This window comes from Pseudonaja textilis, chromosome 4 (genome assembly GCF_049901715.1).
Source record: "Pseudonaja textilis isolate UNSWEBS1 chromosome 4, rPseTex1.2, whole genome shotgun sequence".
Lineage (NCBI taxonomy): Eukaryota > Metazoa > Chordata > Lepidosauria > Squamata > Elapidae > Pseudonaja > Pseudonaja textilis.
In genome coordinates this window covers 85041839-85064542 of record NC_141993.1, presented here as the reverse complement: position 1 = coordinate 85064542, position 22704 = coordinate 85041839, and positions in this window count along the sequence as shown.

The following is a 22704-nucleotide window of genomic DNA, read 5'->3' as shown; positions in this document are numbered from 1 at the left end:
TTGCCCAAGTTGTGTAGTCCATATGTTTTTGCAGTGTAAGAGTTGAAGATTACATGATAGTTTTTTCCTGAAACCAAATTGTTTCTTAGAGGGTAGATTGTTTGTCCCTAAGTGGAGGATGATGGATTGGTTAATAATTGATTCCATGACTTTACAGGTGATGCGGCATAAAGAGATTGGTCTGTAATTTTCAACTAGGCTGGGGTCTCCCTTTTTGAAGATGGGGATGACTGTAGTTTGTGACCATAATTTTGACAAGGAGCTGGTCCTGAAAGATTTTTCAAAGATTATGCTTAGAGGTTTGGCTATGGCAGTGGATAGCTTTTTTAAGAAGTAGGCACATATTCCGTCTGGTCCAATAGATAGAAATGGTTTTAGATTGCGTCGTGCTTTTTCAACATTCTGCTCTGTAAAATTGATACGTATTAGATCATAGACCACGCAATATTATGGAAATTCAAAGTCTGATGCCCATCTTGCAGGAATTGGATTTGTCTAGTTTACCGAAAAGAAAGACTGGGGTGACATGACATCAGTGTTCCAATATTTGAGAGGCTGCCACAAAGAAGAGGTGGTCAACCTATTTTTCAAAGCACCAGAGGGCAAGACAAGAAACAATGGAGGGAAACTAACCAAGGAGAGAGGCAACCTAGAACTAAGGAGAAATTTCCTAACAATGAGGACAATTAACCAGTGGAACAGCTTGCCTTCAGAAGTTATGGGTGCTTCATCGCTGGAGGTTTTTAAGAAGACACCGGACAGCCACTTGTCTAGAATAATATAGGGCCATGATGGAGAACCTATGGCATGCATGCCATAAATGGCACATAGAGCCATTTCTGCCAACACGTGAGCCGTCACCCAGAAGAGATGCACTGCACATCCATGCATGCCTCCTGACAGCCAGCTGATTGTTGGTTATCTATCACACATGCGCAAAGGCACACGGCACACAAGGGGGTCGTGTGCATGCACAAAGGCGTGCAGCGTTTGGGGGGATCATGTTCACATCTGCAGGGTAGCATGGGGTCACGTGTGCATGGCATGATGGGTGCAGGCACATATGAGGGAGTGTTTTTGGCACATGACGATGAAAAGGTTAGCCATCACTGATATAGGGTCTTCTGCTTGAACAATGGGATTGGATTGCAAGACATCAAAGTCCCTCTCAACTATGTTATTCCTATTCTATTCTATTCTTTTCCATCCCATCCCATCCCATCCGATTCTATTCTATTCCATTCTTCTATTTCTATTCTTTTCCAAAGCACCTGAAGGCAGGATAAGAAGCACTGGATGGAAGCTCACCATGGAGAGAAGAAAGTTAGAACTAAGGAGAAATTCCCTGACATTGAGAACAGATAATGATAACAGATAACAGTTCATCAGAGTTGGAAGGTACCTTAGAGGTCATCTAGTCCAACCCCCTGCCCAAGCAGGAGAACCCTACACCATTTCTGACAGATGGGAGTCCAATCTCTTCTTGAAAGTCTCAAGTGATGGCACTCCCACAACTTCTGAAGGCAAAAGCTGTTCCATTGGTTGATGGCTCTCACTGTCAGAAAGTTTCTCCTTATTTCCAGGTTAAATCTCTCCTTGTTCAGTTTCCATCCATTATTCCTTGTCTGGCCTTCAGGTGCTTTAGAAAATAGCTTGACCCCTTCCTTTCTGTGGCAGCCCCTCAAATATTGGAAGACTGCTATCCTGTGTCCCCTGGTCCTTCTCTTCATTAGAGTAGCCAAACCCAGTTCCTGTAACTGTTCTTCGTATGTTTTAGTCTCCAGTCCCCTAATCATCCTGGTTGCTCTTCTCTGCACTTTTTCTAGAGTCTCAACATCTTTTTTTATAGTGTAGTGACCAAAACTGGATGCAATATTCTAGGTACGATCTTACTAAGGCTTTATAGAGTGGTATTAGTACCTCACTTGATCTCAATTGTATCCCTTTGTTAATGCAACTTAGGATTGCATTGGAACAATCAACCAGTGGAACAACTTGTGTTCAAAAGTGCTGCATCACTGGAGGCTTTTAAGAAGAGACTGCACAGCAGTGGTGGGATTCAAATAATTTAACAACCGTTTCTCTGCCCTGATGATTTCTTCCAACAACCAGTTCACCAAACTGCTCAGAAAGTTAACAACCGGTTTTCCCGAAGTGGTTGAGAACTGGATGAATCCCACCACTGCTAGACAGCCATTTGTCTGAAATGCTACAGGGTCTCCGGTTTGAGCAGGGGGCTGGACTAGAAGACCTCTAAGGTTATGAGATAATATGTTATTATATTATCTCAGAATGATTTCACTTCCAGGTTTGGAAAGATTTATTCTCTTGGTTGTGTGCAAAAGCCATGATACACCCCCAAAAATAGATGCCGTAGAAGCCCAGAGCAGGGCTTCTGTGACTGTTTTGCCGACCTTCATCCTATCCCTTAATTGCTCTGTTGTTGTTTTTTTCTGTTCTCCTGCCAATTATTTGCTGCTTCCCAAATCTCCCCAACCTTGCAATTCTCCACTTCTGCATTCATTACAAGGTTTGTAAACCAAGCAAGTTTATTCGGGAGCATCCTTGCATGAACGACTGATTTGCATACATTTTGCTGAGCCTCTGGCTCTGAGTTGTTTCAATGAAACCTTCAGTGGGATGTGCTTCCCGCTTCCTATCCATCCACCCTGCCTTTTCCATGCTCTGGTTTAAGTAGAGTCTTCCCAGGAGAGTCACCTTGGATGCTTCTTTTAGTTGTTTCTCTCTAAGGACAGCAGGAGTTGCTCTCTTGAAAGGACCGTTCAACTTCCTCCCTTCAGAAAGAGAGAAGTCCTTGTGAATGACACAGGACAGCTTACCCCAAAGTTTTTGAAGAACTGAAGAAGCCTCTTGCGTGAGAAGCTCTATGTCTTCAAGGAAAAACGAAGTCCAGTTGCCTTTTGAAAAAAGCACCTTTGGGACTGACAATCTCTACAGTGGTGGGATTCAATTTTTGTTTTTACTACCGGTTCTGTGGGCGTGGCTTGGTGGGCGTGGCAGGGGAAGGGTACTGCAAAATCCACATTCCCTCCCCACCTCACTCACCTGCTTTCCAGCACTGTTCTCCTGGGCAGGGCACAGTTCTCAGCTGGGACTCAATGGGAGGCAGAGAATAGATGGGGGCAGGGCCAGTCACAGGTGGCATTTGCCAGTTCTCCAAACTACTCAAAATTTCCGCTACCAGTTCTCCAGAACTGGTCAGAACTGGCTGAATACCACCTCTGAATCTCCATAGACAAAGGGCAGCTTAATGCCAGCAAACATTCTGTCTTTTGAAATGCATTGTTCAGGATTGGTCCATTCAGATAGATATTACCAACAAAAACATCTGAGACAATCTCTCTCTCTCTCTCTCTCTCTCTCTCTTTTTCTCTCTCTCTCTCTCTTTCTCTGTATCTAAGCATCAGTTAAAAGAGAAGTGGACAAAAATCACAACTCAGATACTGTTTCCCTACATATTGTCTATGCCTGAGACCTTACATGTCAAATAATGAATTGGAGCGCACTCACTTAACTACAGTTTTATTTAGCATGGAAGTTTTGGGTTCAATTGTAGTTGTAAGAATACCTGCACACTGATATTTGTGGCTGAGTTGATCCAGTAAAACTCCTTTAGGCAGAATAGAGTAGAGTAGAGTAGAGTAGAGTAGAGTAGAGTAGAGTAGAGTAGAGTAGATCAGATCAGATCAGATCAAACCAAATTGAAACTGGAAGGGACCTTGGAGGTCTTCTAGTCCAGCCTCTTCTCAAGCGGGAGAACCTATACTATTTCTTTTTTTAAAAAAAACCCCAAATTTTATTAATTTTACAATTAAAAAACATCTACAACATATACACAAATAACACGGCCAAGAAAGGCCAGCAGAAGAGAAAGAGGGAAACACGAAAAAGAAGGAAAAAGGAAGAAAAAGAAAAAAGAAAAGAAGGTGAACAATTAAAAAACTTCTTCATTTTTGACACTTTGTAAGATCTTTTCTTCTTAAGTTATATCGTTTACACACATCTTATCAGTATCTGTATTTGAATTACCCTTGACTAAGTTTATCTTATGCACAATCTATCTTTGAACCTATACTATTTCAACTAAGTGACTTCCTAGTTTCTTCTTAAAAAGATCAACTTATAGTTTTTTAAAAAAAAAGAATCAGCAGCTCAGTACTGCTTTATCTAGAAGCCTATTGCTTTTTTAAAAAACTGTTTCAGATAACAGTCCTCCAGCTACAACTCTGTCCAGATATATTTGAAGATTCACTAGCACCATTTTGTTCTCTCTTCAATTTCCCACAGAAGCCATTGAGGAGTGAAATTGTCATAACACGATTATTTGGAGAGAAAAGATGGCTGCCTAGTGTTGTTAATGGAGAATCTTCAATTACTAAATCTTCAGTGAAAGCTGTCTTCTTTGTAACACCGAATAGCTGCAGAGGGATATTAACCCCAGCATTTATTGCCTGATATTTTCTCGGGAGGACTCCAGATCAAATCACTTTATTGTGTAGAAGTTGTTCTTGTCAATAAAAGAATATGTCACCGGTGAACCCTCGAACATGAAGAGGCAAACAAAACAGAGCCAGAGTGAATGTACGACCGGGAGAACAGGAATCAAATTAAGATGGTGAAGATGGATTCTCCTTAACAAAGGATACCCACAAAACAAGACTCGACGCTCACACACATCAGATGGAGCCATAAATTACAAAAATCGGTGCAAGGCTCCCTCCCTCTACTCCTTTGCCGAGTATCACGGTCGAGTTCAGAATTTACAGCCGGACCGCCGCAACATTTGCTGAAAAATTCACAGCAATCTATAGTGAGATGTTTGTGCCATCTTGTTATCCTTCCTGGATCTCCAACACTGTGTTTCCAAGTGCCCAAATATTTGGAAACTCCCGCTTTTGAACTCATAAGGCTCACCTGATGTTTTTAAGATAGGAAGGAAGGAAGGGAAGGAAGGAAGGAAGGAAGGAAGGAAGGAAGGAAGGAAGGAAGGAAGGGAAAGAAAGAAAGAAAGAAAGAAAGAAAGAAAGAAAGAAAGAAAGAAAGAAAGAAAGAAAGAAAGAAAAGAAAGAAAGAAAGAAAGGGAGGAAGGAAGGAAGGAAAGAAAAGAAAGAAAGAAAAGAAAGAGAAAGAAAGGGAGGGAAGGAAGGAAGGAAAGAAAAAGAAAGAAAAGAAAAGAAAGAGAAAGAAAGGGAGGGAAGGAAGGAAAGAGAGAGGGGAGAGAGGGGGAGGGAAGAAAAGAAAGAAAGAAAAGAAAGAAAGAAAGAAAGGGAGGGAAGGAAGGAAGGAAAGAAAAAGAAAGAAAGAAAAGAAAGAGAAAGAAAGGGAGGGAAGGAAGGAAGGAAGGAAAAAGAAAGAAAGAAAAGAAAGAAAAGAAAGAGAAAGAAAGGGAGGGAAGGAAGGAAGGAAGGAAAAAGAAAGAAAGAAAAGAAAGAAAAAGAGAAAGAAAGGGAGGGAAGGAAGGAAGGAAGGAAGGAAGGAAGGAAGGGAGGAAGGGAGGAAGGAAGGAAGGAGAGAAAAAGAAAAACAGAAAGAGAAACAGAAAGAAAAAGAAAGAAAGAGAGAGAGAGAGAAAGAAAGAAAGGAGGGAGGGAGGGAGGGAGGGAGGGAAAGAAAGAAAGAAAGAAAAAGAAAGAAAGAAAGAAAGAAAGAAAGAAAGAAAGAAAGAAAGAAAGAAAGAAAGAAAGAAAGAAAGAAAGAAAGAAAGAAAGAAAGGCTTCAAGCATAAATGGCATTTCCAGTAATAGTGAGATTTCATTTTGCTGCAACTACTGTAGACTGCTTCAAGGTTAAGAAATTTGTCTCCCATGTCTCTCTCTCTCTCTCTCTTACACACACACACACACACACACACACACACCGAAAGATAGCTAGGTGACAGGAAAAACTGGGCCTATTTTCCTTCTGATCAATGGGTCTTTGGGGACAAGGAAAGTGCATATAACTTTAGGAAACAATATTTGTAGCTCAGGATTGAATGTGATGATTGCATATTGAATGCATTGCTCAGGGTGCAATGATGTTACCTGGAATTCATTCACTCATTCATTCATTCATTCATTCATTTTTATGTCACCCATCCCCCCCTACAAGTTGACTCTGGCCACTTACAGGTTATAAAACAAGTAAAAAAATAAATTAGAAAACCACAGCATTAAAATATTATTAAGAACTATGCTAAAACTGTACTAAAGGAGGCGAATGAGGCAGGGAACGAGGCCTTCTTAACCAGGAGTGGGATTCTACCAGTTCGGACTAGTTCAGGCAAACCGGATGTTAAATTTACATCTGGTTCGCCAAGCCGGTAGTTGAACTGACCGGCTGGCCCCGGCTACCCCATCCCACCCCTCCCAGGAGTCTCCACATGGCCCGTTTTGGATGCAGGTAAGTGCAGGGTCTGGGCAGAGGCTTTGGGAGGGTGAAAAACGGGCGGAACCGGAAGTTCCGGGCCTGTATCCGGCTTCTGGAGCTCCTCTGGAGCTTGGGGGAGGCCATTTTTGCCCTCCCCAAAGGTCCGAGGGAAGCCTCCAAACCCTGGGGAAGGTGCAAAATGTCCCTCCCGGAAGTTCTGGTAAGCCACGCCCACCATGGCCACCCTCATCCAGCCACCCTCATCCAGGGAACCGGTTGTTGGGATTTTTTTGAATCCCACCCCTGTTCTTAACCCATTCACTTCAGCCATCTCCAGCCCCGCCCCTTTGGGACCAAAGCCAAGTTTTAATCCCTTTCCGGAAGGCCAAAATGGAGGGGTCGGTTCTCCCCTCCGGTGATGTTCCACAAAGATGGGGCCACATTGGAAAAGACTGAAGCCACCTTCTGCAATTCCTCCGCAGATGGCATCCTTCTCGGGCCTCTTCCGTGGGTCAGGCTAGTCCTGTTGGGGACCGACGGATCCAGTGATGGGCTGCAAATTTTTTAACAACCGGTTCTTTGGCTGGGTAGGCTTGGCCAGTCAGTCCTGTGACTGGGTGGGTGACGTCCCTCATCACACCCAGCCCTGCCTCCTGGCCACTCGCCTCAAGGTAGCATTCAGCCGATTGAGGCTAATCCCACCAATGGCTGGCCCTGCTCCCACCCGTTTCGGGCCTGTTTTTTGACCAGGATTTTTGGCTGTTTTGGGGGGCTGTTTTTCAGGACAGTTTTAGCCTGAAAAACAGCCCAAAAACTGGCCAGAAACAGCCAAACAAACGGCCAAAAATGAGCCAAATAGGGCCAAAAAACTAGCCGGGGCAGAGCCAGCCAGTGGTGGGATTTGCCAGTTTGCCAAACTGCTCAGAATCTTAACTACTGGTTCACCCAAACTGGTGAGAACTGGCAGCAGCCCACCTCTGGAGGGATCCTCAGATATCCTGGGCCCATGCCATGTGGGACTTTAAAGGTAGCAACCAACATCCTGAATTGTATCTGGAAGCAAACTGGCAACCAATGGAGTTTGCACAATAAGGGTGTTACATGTGCAGCTTCAGGTCTGTGTGTGCCGCTTCATTCTGCACCGACCGTAGCTTCCAAATACTCTTCAAGGGCAGCCCCATTGCGGTAATCCAGCCGAGAGATGACTAGGGCATGAGAGACCAGGTGCAGGGTTTAGTTTTGGGGGAGGAAAATAAGGGGAGGGGAGATATCTGCCTCTGCCTATCAGCATCCATTGGTATTCATCTGGCTAGCATCCTGTCAGTGTGAGAGAGAGTTGAGAGTTGTTTGGAAAATGAAACAGTATTTGTTGTGTGAGCAAGAAGGAGACAGCAAGGACCCTGGGCGTGGCTTAGCTCAACTGTTCCGTACTAAAGCTGCTTGGTGCTGTGAAACTAAAACTATAACTGAAACTCCTCTCTTCTGCTTGTGTTTTGCATTTGGAACAGATTTCTTTTCAGGTGTGGGGTGGGGGAGTAGAACTCCTTAGCATCAGAGCATATTAATAATAATATAGCACATATTAATGCTCTGATGGTCATTTTGAAAATCCTTTCTTAGTGAGCACCTAGAAGCCAAGAGGAACAAACATGCCAAATTTGAAGTTTGTAGGCTTTACGATTCTGGAGATTTTGTGCTTAATGCATGAGTGGTATTTCGCTTTTATATAGATATATCCAAGTATTTGTCTTAAAAAAATCCTTTGATGATTCTAATCAGAAACTGAAATATTTACCTCTTTTTTATGAATGGGTACATGCCTTTTACTAAACTGTAATCTTTTTGTGGGTTTGGGCTTGGCATAGTGTGTGCCCTCATCAGTTAAAATTTACTTAGCAAACAATGACTCATCACAATGCACTAGCCAAGTAAACTTCATTTATGATATAAGGCCATCTCATTGGAAACAGTTATATACAAAGCAATGTTTAAGCAGAGAGCTGTTAACAGTTTCATTCATTCGGAACACAGATTTCCGAAAGCTAAAATATCAGAATCTTTTTCTTTAGCATGCATGAAACAATTTCACACCAAAGGTCCAACTGACATTTGTGCCAAAGAACAACATGAGCTTTGGTAAACAGTCAAGCTACCGTGAATTCAAAAGTTGCTTATTCTATTTAGGTTAACAATAATTTTTCAAGGGTCATCTGAACTCTAAACTGTGTTTAATTGTCATCAAGATTAATAAAAACAAACCACCGTGTGAAATTCACCGTGTGAATTCTTTTACACCCAACTGAAGTTACAGTGAACACAGGATCTCTACACACGATGGGTGCTCTAGTTAAGATTGGCTATCTATATTCTCCCATGACATCATCAAGAATCCTAGTTTGGACCGTTTTATTTTTTTAAAAAATTTAATGTTCGAATGTTCAAGTACAGCCACGTTAATCCTTATGGAAGATCAGAAAGTTTGAAGCTTTATCAATATTTAGGCATCCTCACCCCTTATTCATGGGTGAATTTTGTCTTAGCTTAAAACCTAAGAAGGATCAAGCATGGAGAACTCTCAGGGTGCTGTCAAAGTTGCAGAACAGAAAGTTTTTCAAAAATGCCAGAAGGAGACCCTGGCAAACCACTTCGGTCCTTTTGCTAAGAAAACTCTCTACCTAAGATATGTTCCAATATCTGAGGGGGTTGCCACAGAGAAGAACGGGTCAACCTATTATCCAAAGCACCTGAAGGCAGGACAAGAAGCAATGGATAGAAAAAGTAATCAAAGAAAGAAGCAACCTACAACTAAGGAGAAAATTTAATCCACAATTGGAGACTCTTCAGTGTTGTCTATCAACTTCTGGTCCCTCCAAACATCTCCAGCATTTGACTTGTCAGATCCTTGAATAAAGAACCAAACTCTTCCTGGCCCAATTTCCTAAAATGACTGTCTATGTGGCTACCTGAATCCCATCTATCACAGTTGAAGCATACTCACTCCCTTTTTGAAGAAAGGAAAGGGATGGAAAGTCAACAGAGGAATAGTATCAAGGCCACATGAAGTGTTACTCAAGCTTTATACTGCCTTAAAACCTTGGAATAATACATCCAGTTTGGTCACCACGATACAAAAAAGATGTTGAGACTCTAGAAAGAGTGCAGAGAAGAGCAACAAAGAGGATTAGGGGACTGGAGGCTAATACATATCGAGAATGGTTGCAGGAATTGGGGTATGTCTAGTCTAACAAAGAGAAGAACCGGGGGTGACATGATAGCAGTTTTCAAATATTTGAGAGGCTGTCACAGGGAAGGTGAGGGGTGTGTGTCAAATTATTCTCCAAAACACCTGAAGGCAGAAGAAGCAGTCGATGGAAACTCACCAAGGAGAGATCCAATTGAAAACTAAGGAAACATTTCGTGAGAGTGAGAACAATTAACCATTGAAAACAACTTGGCTTCAGACCAGAGGCGGTCTTCAGCAGATTCTGACCAGTTCTGGAGAACTGGCAGCAGAAATTTTGAGTAGTTCGGAGAACCGGCAAATCCCACCTCTGACTGGCCCGCCAATCTCATCTATTCTCTGCCTCCCGAGTCCCAGCTGGGTCTTCTTCTGGTTGCCCTGCACAGCAAAACAGAGCTGGAAAGCAGGTTAGTGGGGTGGTGAGGGAATGGGGATTTTGCAGTTTATACTTCCCCAGGATTGGGGAGGGAATGGAGATTTTACAGTATCCTTCCCTGCCACACCCACCAAGCCACGCCCACAGAACCGGTAGTAAAAAAAACTTGGATCCCACCACTGTTTTAGACGTTGTGGGTACTCCATCACAGGAGGTTTTTAAGAAAGGACCAGATAGCCATTTGTCTTAAATGGTACAGCGTCTCCTTCCTGAGTCAGGGGTTCGACTAGAAGACCTCCGAGGTTCCTTCCAGCTCTTTTTATTCTGTATTCTCAGATTTCTGAAATGACTCAGACCCTCAGTCAAAGCTTTCAGGCATCTGAGGTGACAGTGATGTGGCCTTATTCGGGCGCAGGCCTTTAAGCATGACATCATTTCACAAGCCCTCTCTCAGGGTTGAAAAAAACCCCAAGTCAGAAGGAGACTACAGAGCCAATAAGCCTGGCAAAATCTCCCATCCACCCACTGAGATTCCCTCAGCTGCTGCTGCTCCTTCCAAATGCTGCCTGCCAAAAAAAAAAAATCACTTATTTTTGGTCGCTTTGTTTTATCTAAACAAAACCAAGCTGCCTGGGTCTGGCTCAGTGTGTTCTTTATCAAGCCATTCTGTTTATTGTCACTGCTCTACTTATGTTGCTATGCCAGCTTTTTATGTCAAGATAGCCTTGAGTAGTCTAAGGATAACAAACAGCTGCTGGCTACCAGAAAGTGGGGTTATGGCAGCCGTTCCAGCAGCAAAGCTTTTACTGAAAAGCATCCTTTGTGCTCCCTTATCAGGAACCTGCAATCAAAGGGACAAGCAAAGCCACGTGGCCTCCATCAGGCCACTGAAGTCACCCTCAAAAAACCACCCCTGAATCCTTGATGCTGGTCAGGAAAGAAAGAAAGAAAGAAAGAAAGAAAGAAAGAAAGAAAGAAAGAAAGAAAGAAAGAAAGAAAGAAAGAAAGAAAGAAAGAAAGAAGGGGGAGGGAGGGAGGGAGAGAGAGAAAGAGAGTGAAAGAGAGAGAAAGAGAGGGAGGAAGGGAGGGAGGGAGGAAAGAAAGAAAGAAAGAAAGAGAGAGGGGGAGAGAGAGAGGAAGGAAGGAAGGAAGGAAGGAAGGAAGGAAAGAAAGAAAGAAAGAAAGAAAGAAAGAAAGAAAGAAAGAAAGAAAGAAAGAAAGAAAGAAAGAAAGAAAGAAAGAAAGAAAGGGGGAAGGAGGAAGGAAGGAAAGAGAGGAGAAGGGGAGAGAGAAAGGAAGGAAGGAAGGAAGGAAGGAAAGAAGAAAGAAAGAAAGAAAGAAAGAAAGAAAGAAAGAAAGAAAGAAAGAAAGAAAGAAAGAAAGAAAGAAAGAAAAAGGAAAAGAATAAGTTCAAAAGACAGGGCTCTGATTCTGCAATAATATGAAATAAGTTCGTAACCTGGTTGTTAAATGAATCCGGCTTCCCCATTGACTTTGCTTGTCAAAAGGTCATAACAGGGGATCACAGCAACCATCATAAACATGAGTCAATTGCCAAGCATCCAAATTTTTATCACATGGTCATGGGGGTGCTGCAAAGGTCGCAACTGTGAACACTGGTCCCAAGTCACATTTTGCAGTGCCGTTGTAACTTTGAAGGGTCACTGTTGTAAGTCAAGGACTACCTGAATGCTTGCTGGAAACTCTTCCAAATGTTCTTGGTAGGCAATTGCGAGCCATGGCCAATGAGGTCTGCAATCTAGGGAGCTTCAGTAAACAGGACAAAAGCCTGCTCTTTCTATTAATATACATTTTTTTTTATTCTGCTTTGGAAATGCAAAGAAGGCAGGGGCAGGCTTCAAATAATTTAACAACCGGTTCTCTGCCCCGCTGCTGGGTGAGCGTGGCCATGGTGGGTGTGGCCTAGTCAGCCTCCTACACCCTACCCTGCTGGGATTGAAAACAGAGGGTCTCTGGAGGCAGAAAACAGCAGGCCCGTTTGAGCCCTCCCCGGGCTCCGGAGGCTCTCTGGAGGCCAAAAATAGGCCCCTTCCTGGACTTTCAGAGCCTGCGGGAGGCCCATTTTTCACCCTCCCTGAGCCCCTACTCGGGCCCTACACTTACCTGCAATCCCAAACAGGCTGCGTGGGGACTCCCGGAAGGGGCCAGGCAGGGTGGGCAGGGCCAGCCAGTGGTCGGAACTACCGGTTCACCAAACCAGATGTAAAATTCACATCTGGTTTAGCCGAACTGCCACAAACCATCTTAAGCTCACCCTTCTGCCCCAGTGAAGCCACGTTGGGAGTGATGAGACATTCTGAAACAGCAATTTCCCCCCAAATCAATAATACTAAAACATAAGCTCATTAAAAGATCAACAATAGCAAAGCAATATATATATATATGCTGTTTTCACTTAATGTAGGTAGTCCTCAACTTATGACCACAACCGAGCCCAAAATGTCTGTTGGTCGGCATGACAGTTGTCAAGTGAGTTTTGTTCCAGTTTTTTCCTGACACTGTTATTAAGTGAATCACTGCGTTTGTTAAGTTAGAAACGTGATTATTAAGTAAATTTGCTTATGTTGCTTATTAATGAGGAAGTCTATGATCCCAGAACCAGAGGTGGCATTCATCCAGTTTGGACCAGTTCTGGAGTACCATTAGCAGAAATTTTGAGTAGTTTGGAGAACAGGCAAATACGACCTCTGCCTGGCCCCGCCCACCCACCCCCGCCCTTTCCTGTCCTATATTCCTGACATGCCCCTGTCAGAGTCTGAATCCAAGGAGGAAGACAAACAGCTGACAGGGAGTGGGAGTGTGGCTCCGTTGGCTGTGGAGGAAACTGGGGAAGGGCAAAGTTCGGCTGGGCAGAGAGGGAAGAGCTAGAACAAGGGAGAGGGACTTCAGAGGAAGACCCAGGCCCATCCCCTCTTCATCCTAGGTTACGCAGGGAGGAACGGAGAAGAGAGCAAGGTGGGTTGTGTGGCTTACGGGGGAGCAAAGGGCCCTGATTCCCTTCATTAGCTACACCTGGGAATGAGAGTTTAAAAGACATGCATGCTGAATGCGGCAGCTGCTGGGAGTAAACCTGAGTTTATTTTGTGTTGACTTTGGTTATCTGTGTTTCTGGTGTCTTCCCAACCCTGTTGAGTTATGCCGTGCCTTCATTTCTGGAATTCTTGCTCCTGCCTTGCCAGACTAATTACAGTGCCTCGTTTTGCCTTGATTGGACTTATAGTTACAGTTTTTGTTGACCATGTTTTGGACTTGATTCTCTGCAGCCAAAGGCTGTTCCTAGGAGAGTTTTTCTCCAGCCAGTAGGCAACCAGGACATTGAGGGCAAAGTTGGAGCTAATAAAAGGACTCCTACTGATTATCTGACTGTGTTGCCTTTGTGCCATAATTCCCTTGTTTTTTTTTAGCTCAGCTGATCTGTGCGGCACAGCGGAAGGCTGCACCTCAGCCGAGCTCAAAAACAAAAAAGTAAATTTTTCAGAAATTTTCCAAAGGAGAGAAGTGAGGGGACCTTTTTGTAACTGCTGGGGCAAGGAGAGATCCTGAATGATAGGATCTTTAAGCAGGCCCTCTCTGGAGGATCTGTCAGGATGGGCAGGACCGTTTTAGGTAAGGGGATCCTTAAAGTAATCCAGCATCGGATCTTGTAGGATACAACAACCCTGGCTTGCGGTGGAGGATGTAGGATACATCCCAGCCCCCCAGGCCGCGGCCCATTCAGAACCGGGCCACAGGAACGGTTGGCTGGCTCTGTGCACGCACAAGCAGCTCAACTGGTGTGAGTGGCGGGCTGGTCCCTGTTTGCGCAGCCAATCCTCTAGCCCCCACCACCACACCAGGCCACAAAGAAATAAACAGCTAGCATATTAATGAGCACTTTGAACTGAGGCCATCTGGCAAATCAACTGGCAAACAGGCTACCGAGTAGAAGGGAGCTGGTATTTTGCCCTCTGGCTGTCACATTTTTCTACCAGCTGTTGGTTTCAAGTTATCTTCAAAGGCAGATCCAAGACAGTAGTCCAACTATGGAAGGGGTAAGGTTGTCAGTCACAGGCATCCATACCTCCTGATCCAGGTAAGGCTGTATTTGATGGACAACCCTTTCCTTCCTCCCCCACCCCCACTCTATCTCCCTCTCTTTCTCTCCCTCCCTCCCTCTCTCTTCCTCCCTCCTTCCTTGATATCTTTCCCTACCTCTCGTTCTATGTCTCTCTCTCACCCTCACCCTCTCTTTCCGTTCCTCTCTCCCTCCCTCTTTTTCCCTCCCTCACTCTCTCTTTTTCTCTCCCTCCATTTCTCTCTCTCCCTTCGCCTTCCTCTGTCTCTCTCTCCCCTTTTTTCCTCCCTCCCCACTCTCTTTCCCTCTTTCCCTCCCTCCCTCTCTTTCTTAGTGTGTGTGTGTGTCTCTCTCTTTCTCTCACCTTCACCCTCTCTTTCCCTCCCTCTTTCTATCTCTCTTTTCCTCCCTTTCTCTCTCTCTCCCCTCTCTCTTTTCCTCCCACTCTCTCTCTTTCCCTTTCTCTTTCCCTCCCTCTCTTTTTCCTTCCCCTCTCTTTCCCTCCCTCCCCTCTCTCCCCTCTTTCTTTCCCTCCCTCTCTTTCTATCACTCTGTCTCTATCCCTCCTTCCTTCTCTCTTTCTCTTTGTCTGTGGGTGGGTGGGTGGGTGTCACACACACACACACACACACACCCATATGCTCTTTGCCATGGCCTCCACATATCCAGGTGAACCTGCTTCTTCAGGACAGCACATTCCTGCCTGCAGCCCCAAATGGAACCACGTTTCGGGAGGCCACAATGTCTACAGGTGAACAGCAGCTCCCTCTTGCTAAGGTCCAGACTCCTTGTTCTCCGTGTAGACCTTGACAGCCTCCAGGCGCTGGATTAAGCCGTTTTCTGGTTTTCAACATAACACTGAACCGCAAACTTACCAAACCGAGTGCATTTTCATCACATGCAAAAAAAAAAAAGAAATCACACACACAAGCCAAGCGCGATGCGCAGGAGGAGCCACCAGGCCTTTCATTGACCTGATTTCACCTCACATGTGAACCTAGCAAGAGAGCCACAGGTAAACAATCATTGGCTAATTTCCTGCCTTGTCATGTTGAGTTCAGCCATTTTGTCCTGCAGGTTGAACGAACATGAGAGTTTTATTAGCATTCCTTGCTCTGGTTGGATTGCATTGGATTTGGTATCCCATCTTTCTATTTAAGTCAGCCGTCCCCAAACTTGGCAACTTTAAGACTTGTGGCCTTCATAGCTGGCTGGAGAATTCTGAGAGTTGAAGTTCACAAGTCTTAAAGTTGCCAAGTTTGGGGACCCCTGATTTAAGTGGATACTGGAGTTAAAACACAAAATTCAGGTAGTCCTCAAAATTCAGGTAGTCCTGAGGTAGACATAATCAGAGTTGGAAGGGACCTTATAGATCATCTAGTCCAACCCCCCACCCCCACCCAAGCGGGAGACCCTACACCATTTCTGACAAATGGCAGTCCAATCTCTTCTTGAAGGTCTCAAGTGATGGCGCTCCCACAACTTCCGAGGGCAACTTCTGTTCCATGGGTTGATTGTTTTTCATGTAAATTATATCTTAGCACATTATGCTCATGTTCAAATTCAACATAAAAGGCTTGAAGAGCAATAAGATCTCCAGAGAGGACTTTCTACTGGCTGTTTGGCTGTTCAAAAACTATCCCTAGTTGTGGTCTCTCTGTTGGCATTTTCATTTTCACACGTAAATAATGCCTGCCATACTTGTCAAAAACAGATCATGTCAGACAAATCTTATTGCATTCTTTGACAAAGTGACTAAATTAGTGGACCAGAGAAATGTTGCAGATATAATTTATTTGGATTTCAGTATGGCAGTACTTTGATAAAGTAGACCACAGCCTACTACTTTATAAGACAGAAAAATGTGGGTTAGAAAGCATCATCAGAACTTGCTGACCACTCAGACTCAACTTGTAGTTCTTAATGGAATTGCATCTACACGGAGGGAAATATACTTCCAACGATTTGTTTAGTTACCATTCAAGTCGATAAGGTTGGATTGGACCCCAACTTTCTTTTCAAATACAGGCCGTCCTCGTGCACTTACGACCACAACTGAGCCCAGAATTGGTGTTGCTAAGTAAAAAAATTTGTTAAGTGAATTCTGCCCCATTTTACAACTCTGTCTTAAGTGAACCACAGCAGTTGTTAAATTAGTAACCTGGCTGTTAAGAGAAACTGGCTTCACCCCTGACTTTGCTTGTCAGAAGGGTGCAAAGGGGGATCGCGTGACCCCGATATACTTCAACCGTCATAAATATAAACCAGGTGTCAAGCATCCCAATGTAAATCACCTGACCATGGGGATGCTGCAATGGTCATAAGTATGAAAAAAAATAAATTCTTTTCAGTGCCATTGTAACTTTGAACGACCGCTAAATGAACTGTTGTAACTCGAGCAGAGGTGGGTATTCAGCAGGTTCTGACCAGTTTTGGAGAACCGGTAGTGGAAATGTTGAGTAGTTTGGAGAACCGGCAAATCCCATCTATCCTCCGCCTAGGGTACAATAAGCAATTAAATCATACTAGGAAACAGTCAATATAAACCATAAGGATACAAGTGACAAAGTTACAGACATACAGTCTCAAGTGGGACAGGATGGATGATGAGAAGTGATGAGAAGATTAATAGTAATAGTAGTGCAGACTTTGTAAATAGTTGGACAGTGTTGAGGAAATTATTTGTTTAACAGAGTGATGTCATTCGGGAAAAAACTGTCCTTGTGTCTAGTTGTTCTGGTGTGCACTGCTCTATAGCGTCGTTTTGAGAGAAGGAGTTGAAACAGTTTATGTCCAGGATGTGAGGGGTCTGTAAATATTTTCACCGCCCTCTTTGACTCATGCAGTATACAGGTCCTCAGTGGAAGGCAGGTTGGTAGCGATTGTTTTTTGTCTCATATGTTTTACCCTCTAGTCCCCTAATCACCTTTGTTGCTCTCCTCTGCCCTCTTTCTCAGTCAGACAGAGTGCTTTTGAAGTTGGACTCAGAAACCCCTGGACCACTAAGGGGAATGGACTACAGGAGCTTAATCTACTGTCTTGATGGTCTAAATAGGAAAGCAGAGCAGCAGGCAGAAAATTACGATATCTCATTACGCTGCAGGATGTTCACAGAACATCCTTAATCAAACCCATTAAAGACACTGCAGCTGTGTTATGGGATGAAGACCTCTGAGTCGAACAAGAAGTCTTGGCTTACTTTGAGAAGGTTACAGGTGGTCCTCAACGTGCGAACACCATGAAGCCCAAAATTTATGTTGCTAAGCGAGACATTTGTTAAGTGAATGGTATCCCATTTTACGATCTTTCTTCACACATTTGTGAAGTGAATCCCTGCAGTTGTTTAAGTTAGTAACATGGTTGTTAAGTGAATCTGGTTCTCTCATTCTGCTAAACAAATAATCCCTTCAACGCTGTTCAACTCTTACAAAGTCTGCACTACTATTACTGTTAATCTTCTCATCGCTCCTTATCACCCATCCCCTCCCACTTGTGACTGTATGACTTTAACTTTGTCGCCTTACAATTTATATTGACTGTTTCCTAGTATGATTTGATTGCTTATTGTACCCTATGACTATCAAGTGTTGTACCAGATGATTCTTGACTCTTGATGAATGTATCTTTTCTTTTATGTATACTGAGAGCATTTGCACCGAAGACAAATTCCTTGTGTGTCCAACCACATGGCCAATAAAGAATTCCATTCTATTCTATTCTATTCTATTCTATTCTATTCTATTCTATTCTATTCTATTCCATTCCATTCCATTCCATTCTTCTGGCTTCCCCATTGACTTGGCTGTCAGAACGTCTCAAAAGGGACACTATAACTGTCAAGTATCTTGAGGAATAGAATCAAGATCATGTGAAGTGTAAATACCACTTTATAATGCCTTGGTAAGGCCACACTTGGAATACTGCATTCAGTTTTGGTAGCCACGATGTAAAAAGGATGTTGAGACTCTGGAAGGAGTGGAGAGAAGAGCAACAAAGATGATTAAGGGACTGGAGGCTAAAACATATAAAGAACGGTTGCAGGAACTGGGTATGTCTAATTTAATGAAAAGAAGGACTAGGGGAGACATGATAGCAGTCTTCCAATATCTCAGGGGCTGCCTCAAAGAAGGAGGAGTCCAGCTATTCTCCAAAGCACCTGAAAGCAGGACAAGAAGCAACGGATGGAAACTAATCAAGGCGAGAAGCAACCTAGAACTAAGGAGACATTTCCTGACGATTGGAACAATTAATCAGTGGAACAACTTGCCTGCAGAGGTTGTAGATGCTCCAACACTGGAAGTTTTTAAAAAGATGTTGGATAACCCTTTGTCTGAAGTGGTGTAGGGTTTCCTGCCTAGGCAGTGGGTTGGACTAGAAGACCTCCAAGGTCCCTTCCAACTGTGTCATCCTATTCTATTCTATCTGAATTTTGTATGAAAAGTCCTAAGTCAGTTTTTTTCAGAGCCTCTGTCACTTCGAACGGTCAATAAATGAACTGTTGTAAGTCAAGGAGCACCCGTATCATATTCTGCAGAGTTTTTCCTTGGGTGGTTTAAGTGGCCTGAACAAGGCAAGGAATCAGATATCTTGAAAAGTTAGACAGGCAACTTTGTACCCATGAGTGGTCCTTGACATTTTGGGTGGGTGCCCATCTTTTGGACGGAGTGGCCTGGAGACTATCACAAAACATGATAATGTGATGGGCGTAACTCACTAAAAAAAACACCCACTTGTCAAAGAACAAACTAATCAGGTTGCTTGTGATTTCTCCTTTTTGTCTACCTCAGATATTCTTCAAATGCCAGTCAACCTTTGATATTGTTTGGGTTTGTTTGTTTTTTTTTTAACGGGCAAATAGACATGTTTCCAAACAAAACAATGAACCAAAGCTGCCTATCATTTTTGTTTTGTAAAAATGTTTCTCAAGTTGATGAGATCTTGGAAATAAAACTGATGCTTTAGGCAGTTGTTTTGATTTACAGAAATGAAATTTTCCCTTTGTTAGGTTTTTTTTTTTTAAGTTAAAAGATGCTTCAAAAAAAAAAGAAAAGAAACCTAAGGGACATATATCCGTAGAAGCCAGAGCAGGGATGTAGAGAACCAGAGGAATTAGATAACTTTGTGGAAGTAATCAGAAAAATGAAGGGAAAAAAATTGAAACTATATAGGAAAAAAAGAACAGAAAGAAATCTGCCTGTCTTACAGCGCACGTTGTAAGAATGTTTATAAGTAAGTCTCTCTTTTGAAAAATAGTATGCACATATAAAATGAAATTTTTATAATAGTGCTGAGAAAAATATATTAATAAATTATTAATAAAATATCAAGATATAGGATAGGTGTTTTTAAAGGAAAACAGGGAGGGAGGGGAGGAAGGAAGGAAGGAAGGAAGGAAGGAAAGAAGGAAAGAAGGAAAGAAGGAAAGAAGGAAGGAAGGAAGGAAGGAAGGAAGGAAGGAAGGAAAACTCGCTTATTCTGTTACAATAGTCAGGTGGCCACAAAATAGTATATATCAGGCCTTGAAAGAAATTATCTCTCAATGATAAATATATTTACCATGGCAATGATGAAATCACACCCTACAGTTCCCTCCTTTCCCTCGTTTTTTTTTAACTGGATGAATTTGCTCAATCCATATTTTGACAAAGTAATTTCAGGGTAGAACAGCAGAGATCTCCTTTGAGATCTGGTTGGCCAGATTCGCTTCATCACAAAGAAATATGCATGTTCAAAGATTGTGTATATGAAGGCCAAGCCTCCCAGTTGTTAGAAATCCATGGTGGAAAATGCAGAGGTTTCAATCATGAAATGCACCCAGGTGCTCCAAACTCCAAACTGCTTTAGAGGCAACAGGAAAACATAACAGCAATGATGGTTTGCCACATCCTGCAGTCACAATTGACAATGGGTTTTTTTGCCAAAAACCCCATGTTTATTTTTGATTTGTGGCAAAAATAACAAACAAGAAATTGTGTTCTGATTGGCTGGGGGTGTGTTCTGTTCAGGTAGGGGCTTGGTTGTGCTCAGGTTAGTCTTAGCTGCTGGCAACTAAGACTAACCTGAGCACAACCAAGCCCCTACCTGAACAGAACACACCCCCAGCCAATCAGAAACACAGCCAAGCCCCCAACCAATCAGAACACACCCCACCCAATCAGAACACAGCCAAGCCCCCACCCAATCAAGTCACACCCCCACTAGCAGTTAAAAGGAAGAAGCAGCTGCAAGCTCACATTACTCCGAGAAGCAGAAAACCGAAGCCACAAGCCTGAAGATGACGAATGAGACTTCATCGAAACGTTGCCAAGATACTTCCAATTTTACGCGGGAGAAAACCCGAATAACCAAAGATACACAAACACACACACACACACACACACACACACACACACACACATATATTGCCTGAAATGATAAAGAGTTTCCTGATTAAGCAGGGATTAGACTAGAGGACCTCCAAGGTTCCTTCCAACTCTCTTATTTTGTTACACTGGGTTTGTTTAATGACGGTAGTGTTCATTTAACAATCATAATCACTGGAAAAAATTGTAAATTGGGACAGTCATGTGGGTGACTTGCTTTATGATGATCATGACTTAAAACCATGATTGATAGGCTCAATAACAGTCATAAATTGAGGACTACCTGTTTGTGAAGCAGACAACATGGTCTTTGCACCATGGACTTTGGTTTATATGCACCATGTCAACTCCAGTAAAAAAATGATTTTTCCCACTTAACTTTGCTCCCTTTCTTTATTTAAAACTCCTTTCCTTTTCCTGAGCACTTACTAGATGTTGAAAACCTAATTTGTTATTTTTATTTATTGCAAACATGCCTATCAGAGGTGGTATTCAGCAGGTTCTGACCAGTTCTGGAGAATGGGTCAACGAAATGTTGAGTAGTTTGGAGAACCAGCAAATCCCACCTCTGACTGGCTCTGGCCCCATCTATTCTCTGCCTCCCAAGCCCCAGCTGATTGGCTGGGTCTTCTTTTGTTGCCCTGCACAGGAGAACGGAGCTAGAAAGCAGGTTAGTGGGTTGGGGAGGGAATGGGGATTTTGCAGTAACCTTCCCCTGCCACACCCACCAAGCCACGCCTACAGAACTGGTAGTAAAAATTTTAAATCCTATCGTTCCTCTGCTGAATGCAAAGCCTAGTATCTAAGACAAGAGAATGGGTCCAAGTCAAAGAAATTGTTTAAACCTGTGTTTTCTTGTTTTCCACGCATAACAAACTTAAGATGGCTGGCCTAAATTTATTCCCCAGAATTCCCCAACCACCATTGCTGGCTGAGAATTCCGGGAGTTGAAGTCCACCCATCTTAAAATGACGAAGCTTGAGAAACACCATCTTTTAAAGCAACTTCCAGAGAAATTGGGATGGTTTGAAAACACACGGCACACACCTCGGTGGGCAGCCTTGACCTCTGTGCAGTTCAATTCCTGCCCCTCCTGTGGCAATGAGAGTATACGTGCACCTCGGTGTATCCAGGGAGCAGAATTCAGGCTAGGCAAGAGCCCCACCATGTGTGCAGCTGGGAGGCTGCAGCCCCATCTTGCAAGAAGAGCCCACGCAAAGCTACAAAGGGGAAGGAGAAGCGCAGAATTGCACATATGAGCCCTGGATTTGGGGGAAGAGCCCTGCCTGGAGAAGAAGAGGGGAGGGGGGGGGAACCTGAATAAAATTTGCATAAGTGCGAAGCTCAAAAGAATTTCTCTTAATCCTCTTCCCCTACCCTTGTCAGTTATACTCACGCTGGAGAGTTTGAAGATGGGTTGACGAATGAATAATTTACCGGGAAATATGTTTTGTGTAAGTCTTGGATTTCACATCACCTTCCGCAGAACACGTGGGCCACTTAATTTAAGCCCTGACAGGTGGCCCTTGGCCCCAGTGTTGGGTTTACCCCCCCCCCCCGTTCACTTGAGAGGGAGGGTACTTGGTTGTGGTGCTGCAACACTCAGCCTGTGGGTTTTCTTGCTCCTTCAATCCTGATTTCCCCCAGCCCACAACCTGGTGGCTCCTGGCTAGTGACAACCCAAGAGTTTCCTGGAGGTGGTGTGTGTGTGCGTGTGTGTGTGTGTCCATCTTGCTTTGATTCAGCCAAGATGGCCCTAAAGGGAAAATTAAACCGAGACAGCTGCGTTGCACTTTATACATGCTTATATTCTCCCTCCATCCTGGAATTCAGCAAAAAAAAAAAGAAAAGAAAAAAGACTAGCTTGGAACCGCATTCAATCTGTTTCTGCATATCTTTAGGTTCAGTTGTCTCGGTCACTGCTGTCAGAGGAATGGGTGACAAAGCTGAACCCGTTTTCATATTCTGTGCAACTAACCTTGGACAGGGCTGGAATGAGAGGATAAGAAAAAGGCTATTTTAACAAAGGTAGGCTGAAACTTGTCTTCCTTCCAGAGTCCATGGCAGAAAGAAGCTGACAGGGCGTGTTGGTGCCACGGTTAAGGGCAAGAAAAGGCCTTCCACGGAGAGGTGAAATTTTTGCAAATAATGACCAGAATTTAAATGGACCTAAAGTTTGCTCTAATGCAGAATGTGCTGACCTGTGTGTACTTTCAGCTTTTCAAGGCTTCACTGCTCTCTTTTTATTATGTTTTTATTTTTGTTTTCTTTTTATATCCAC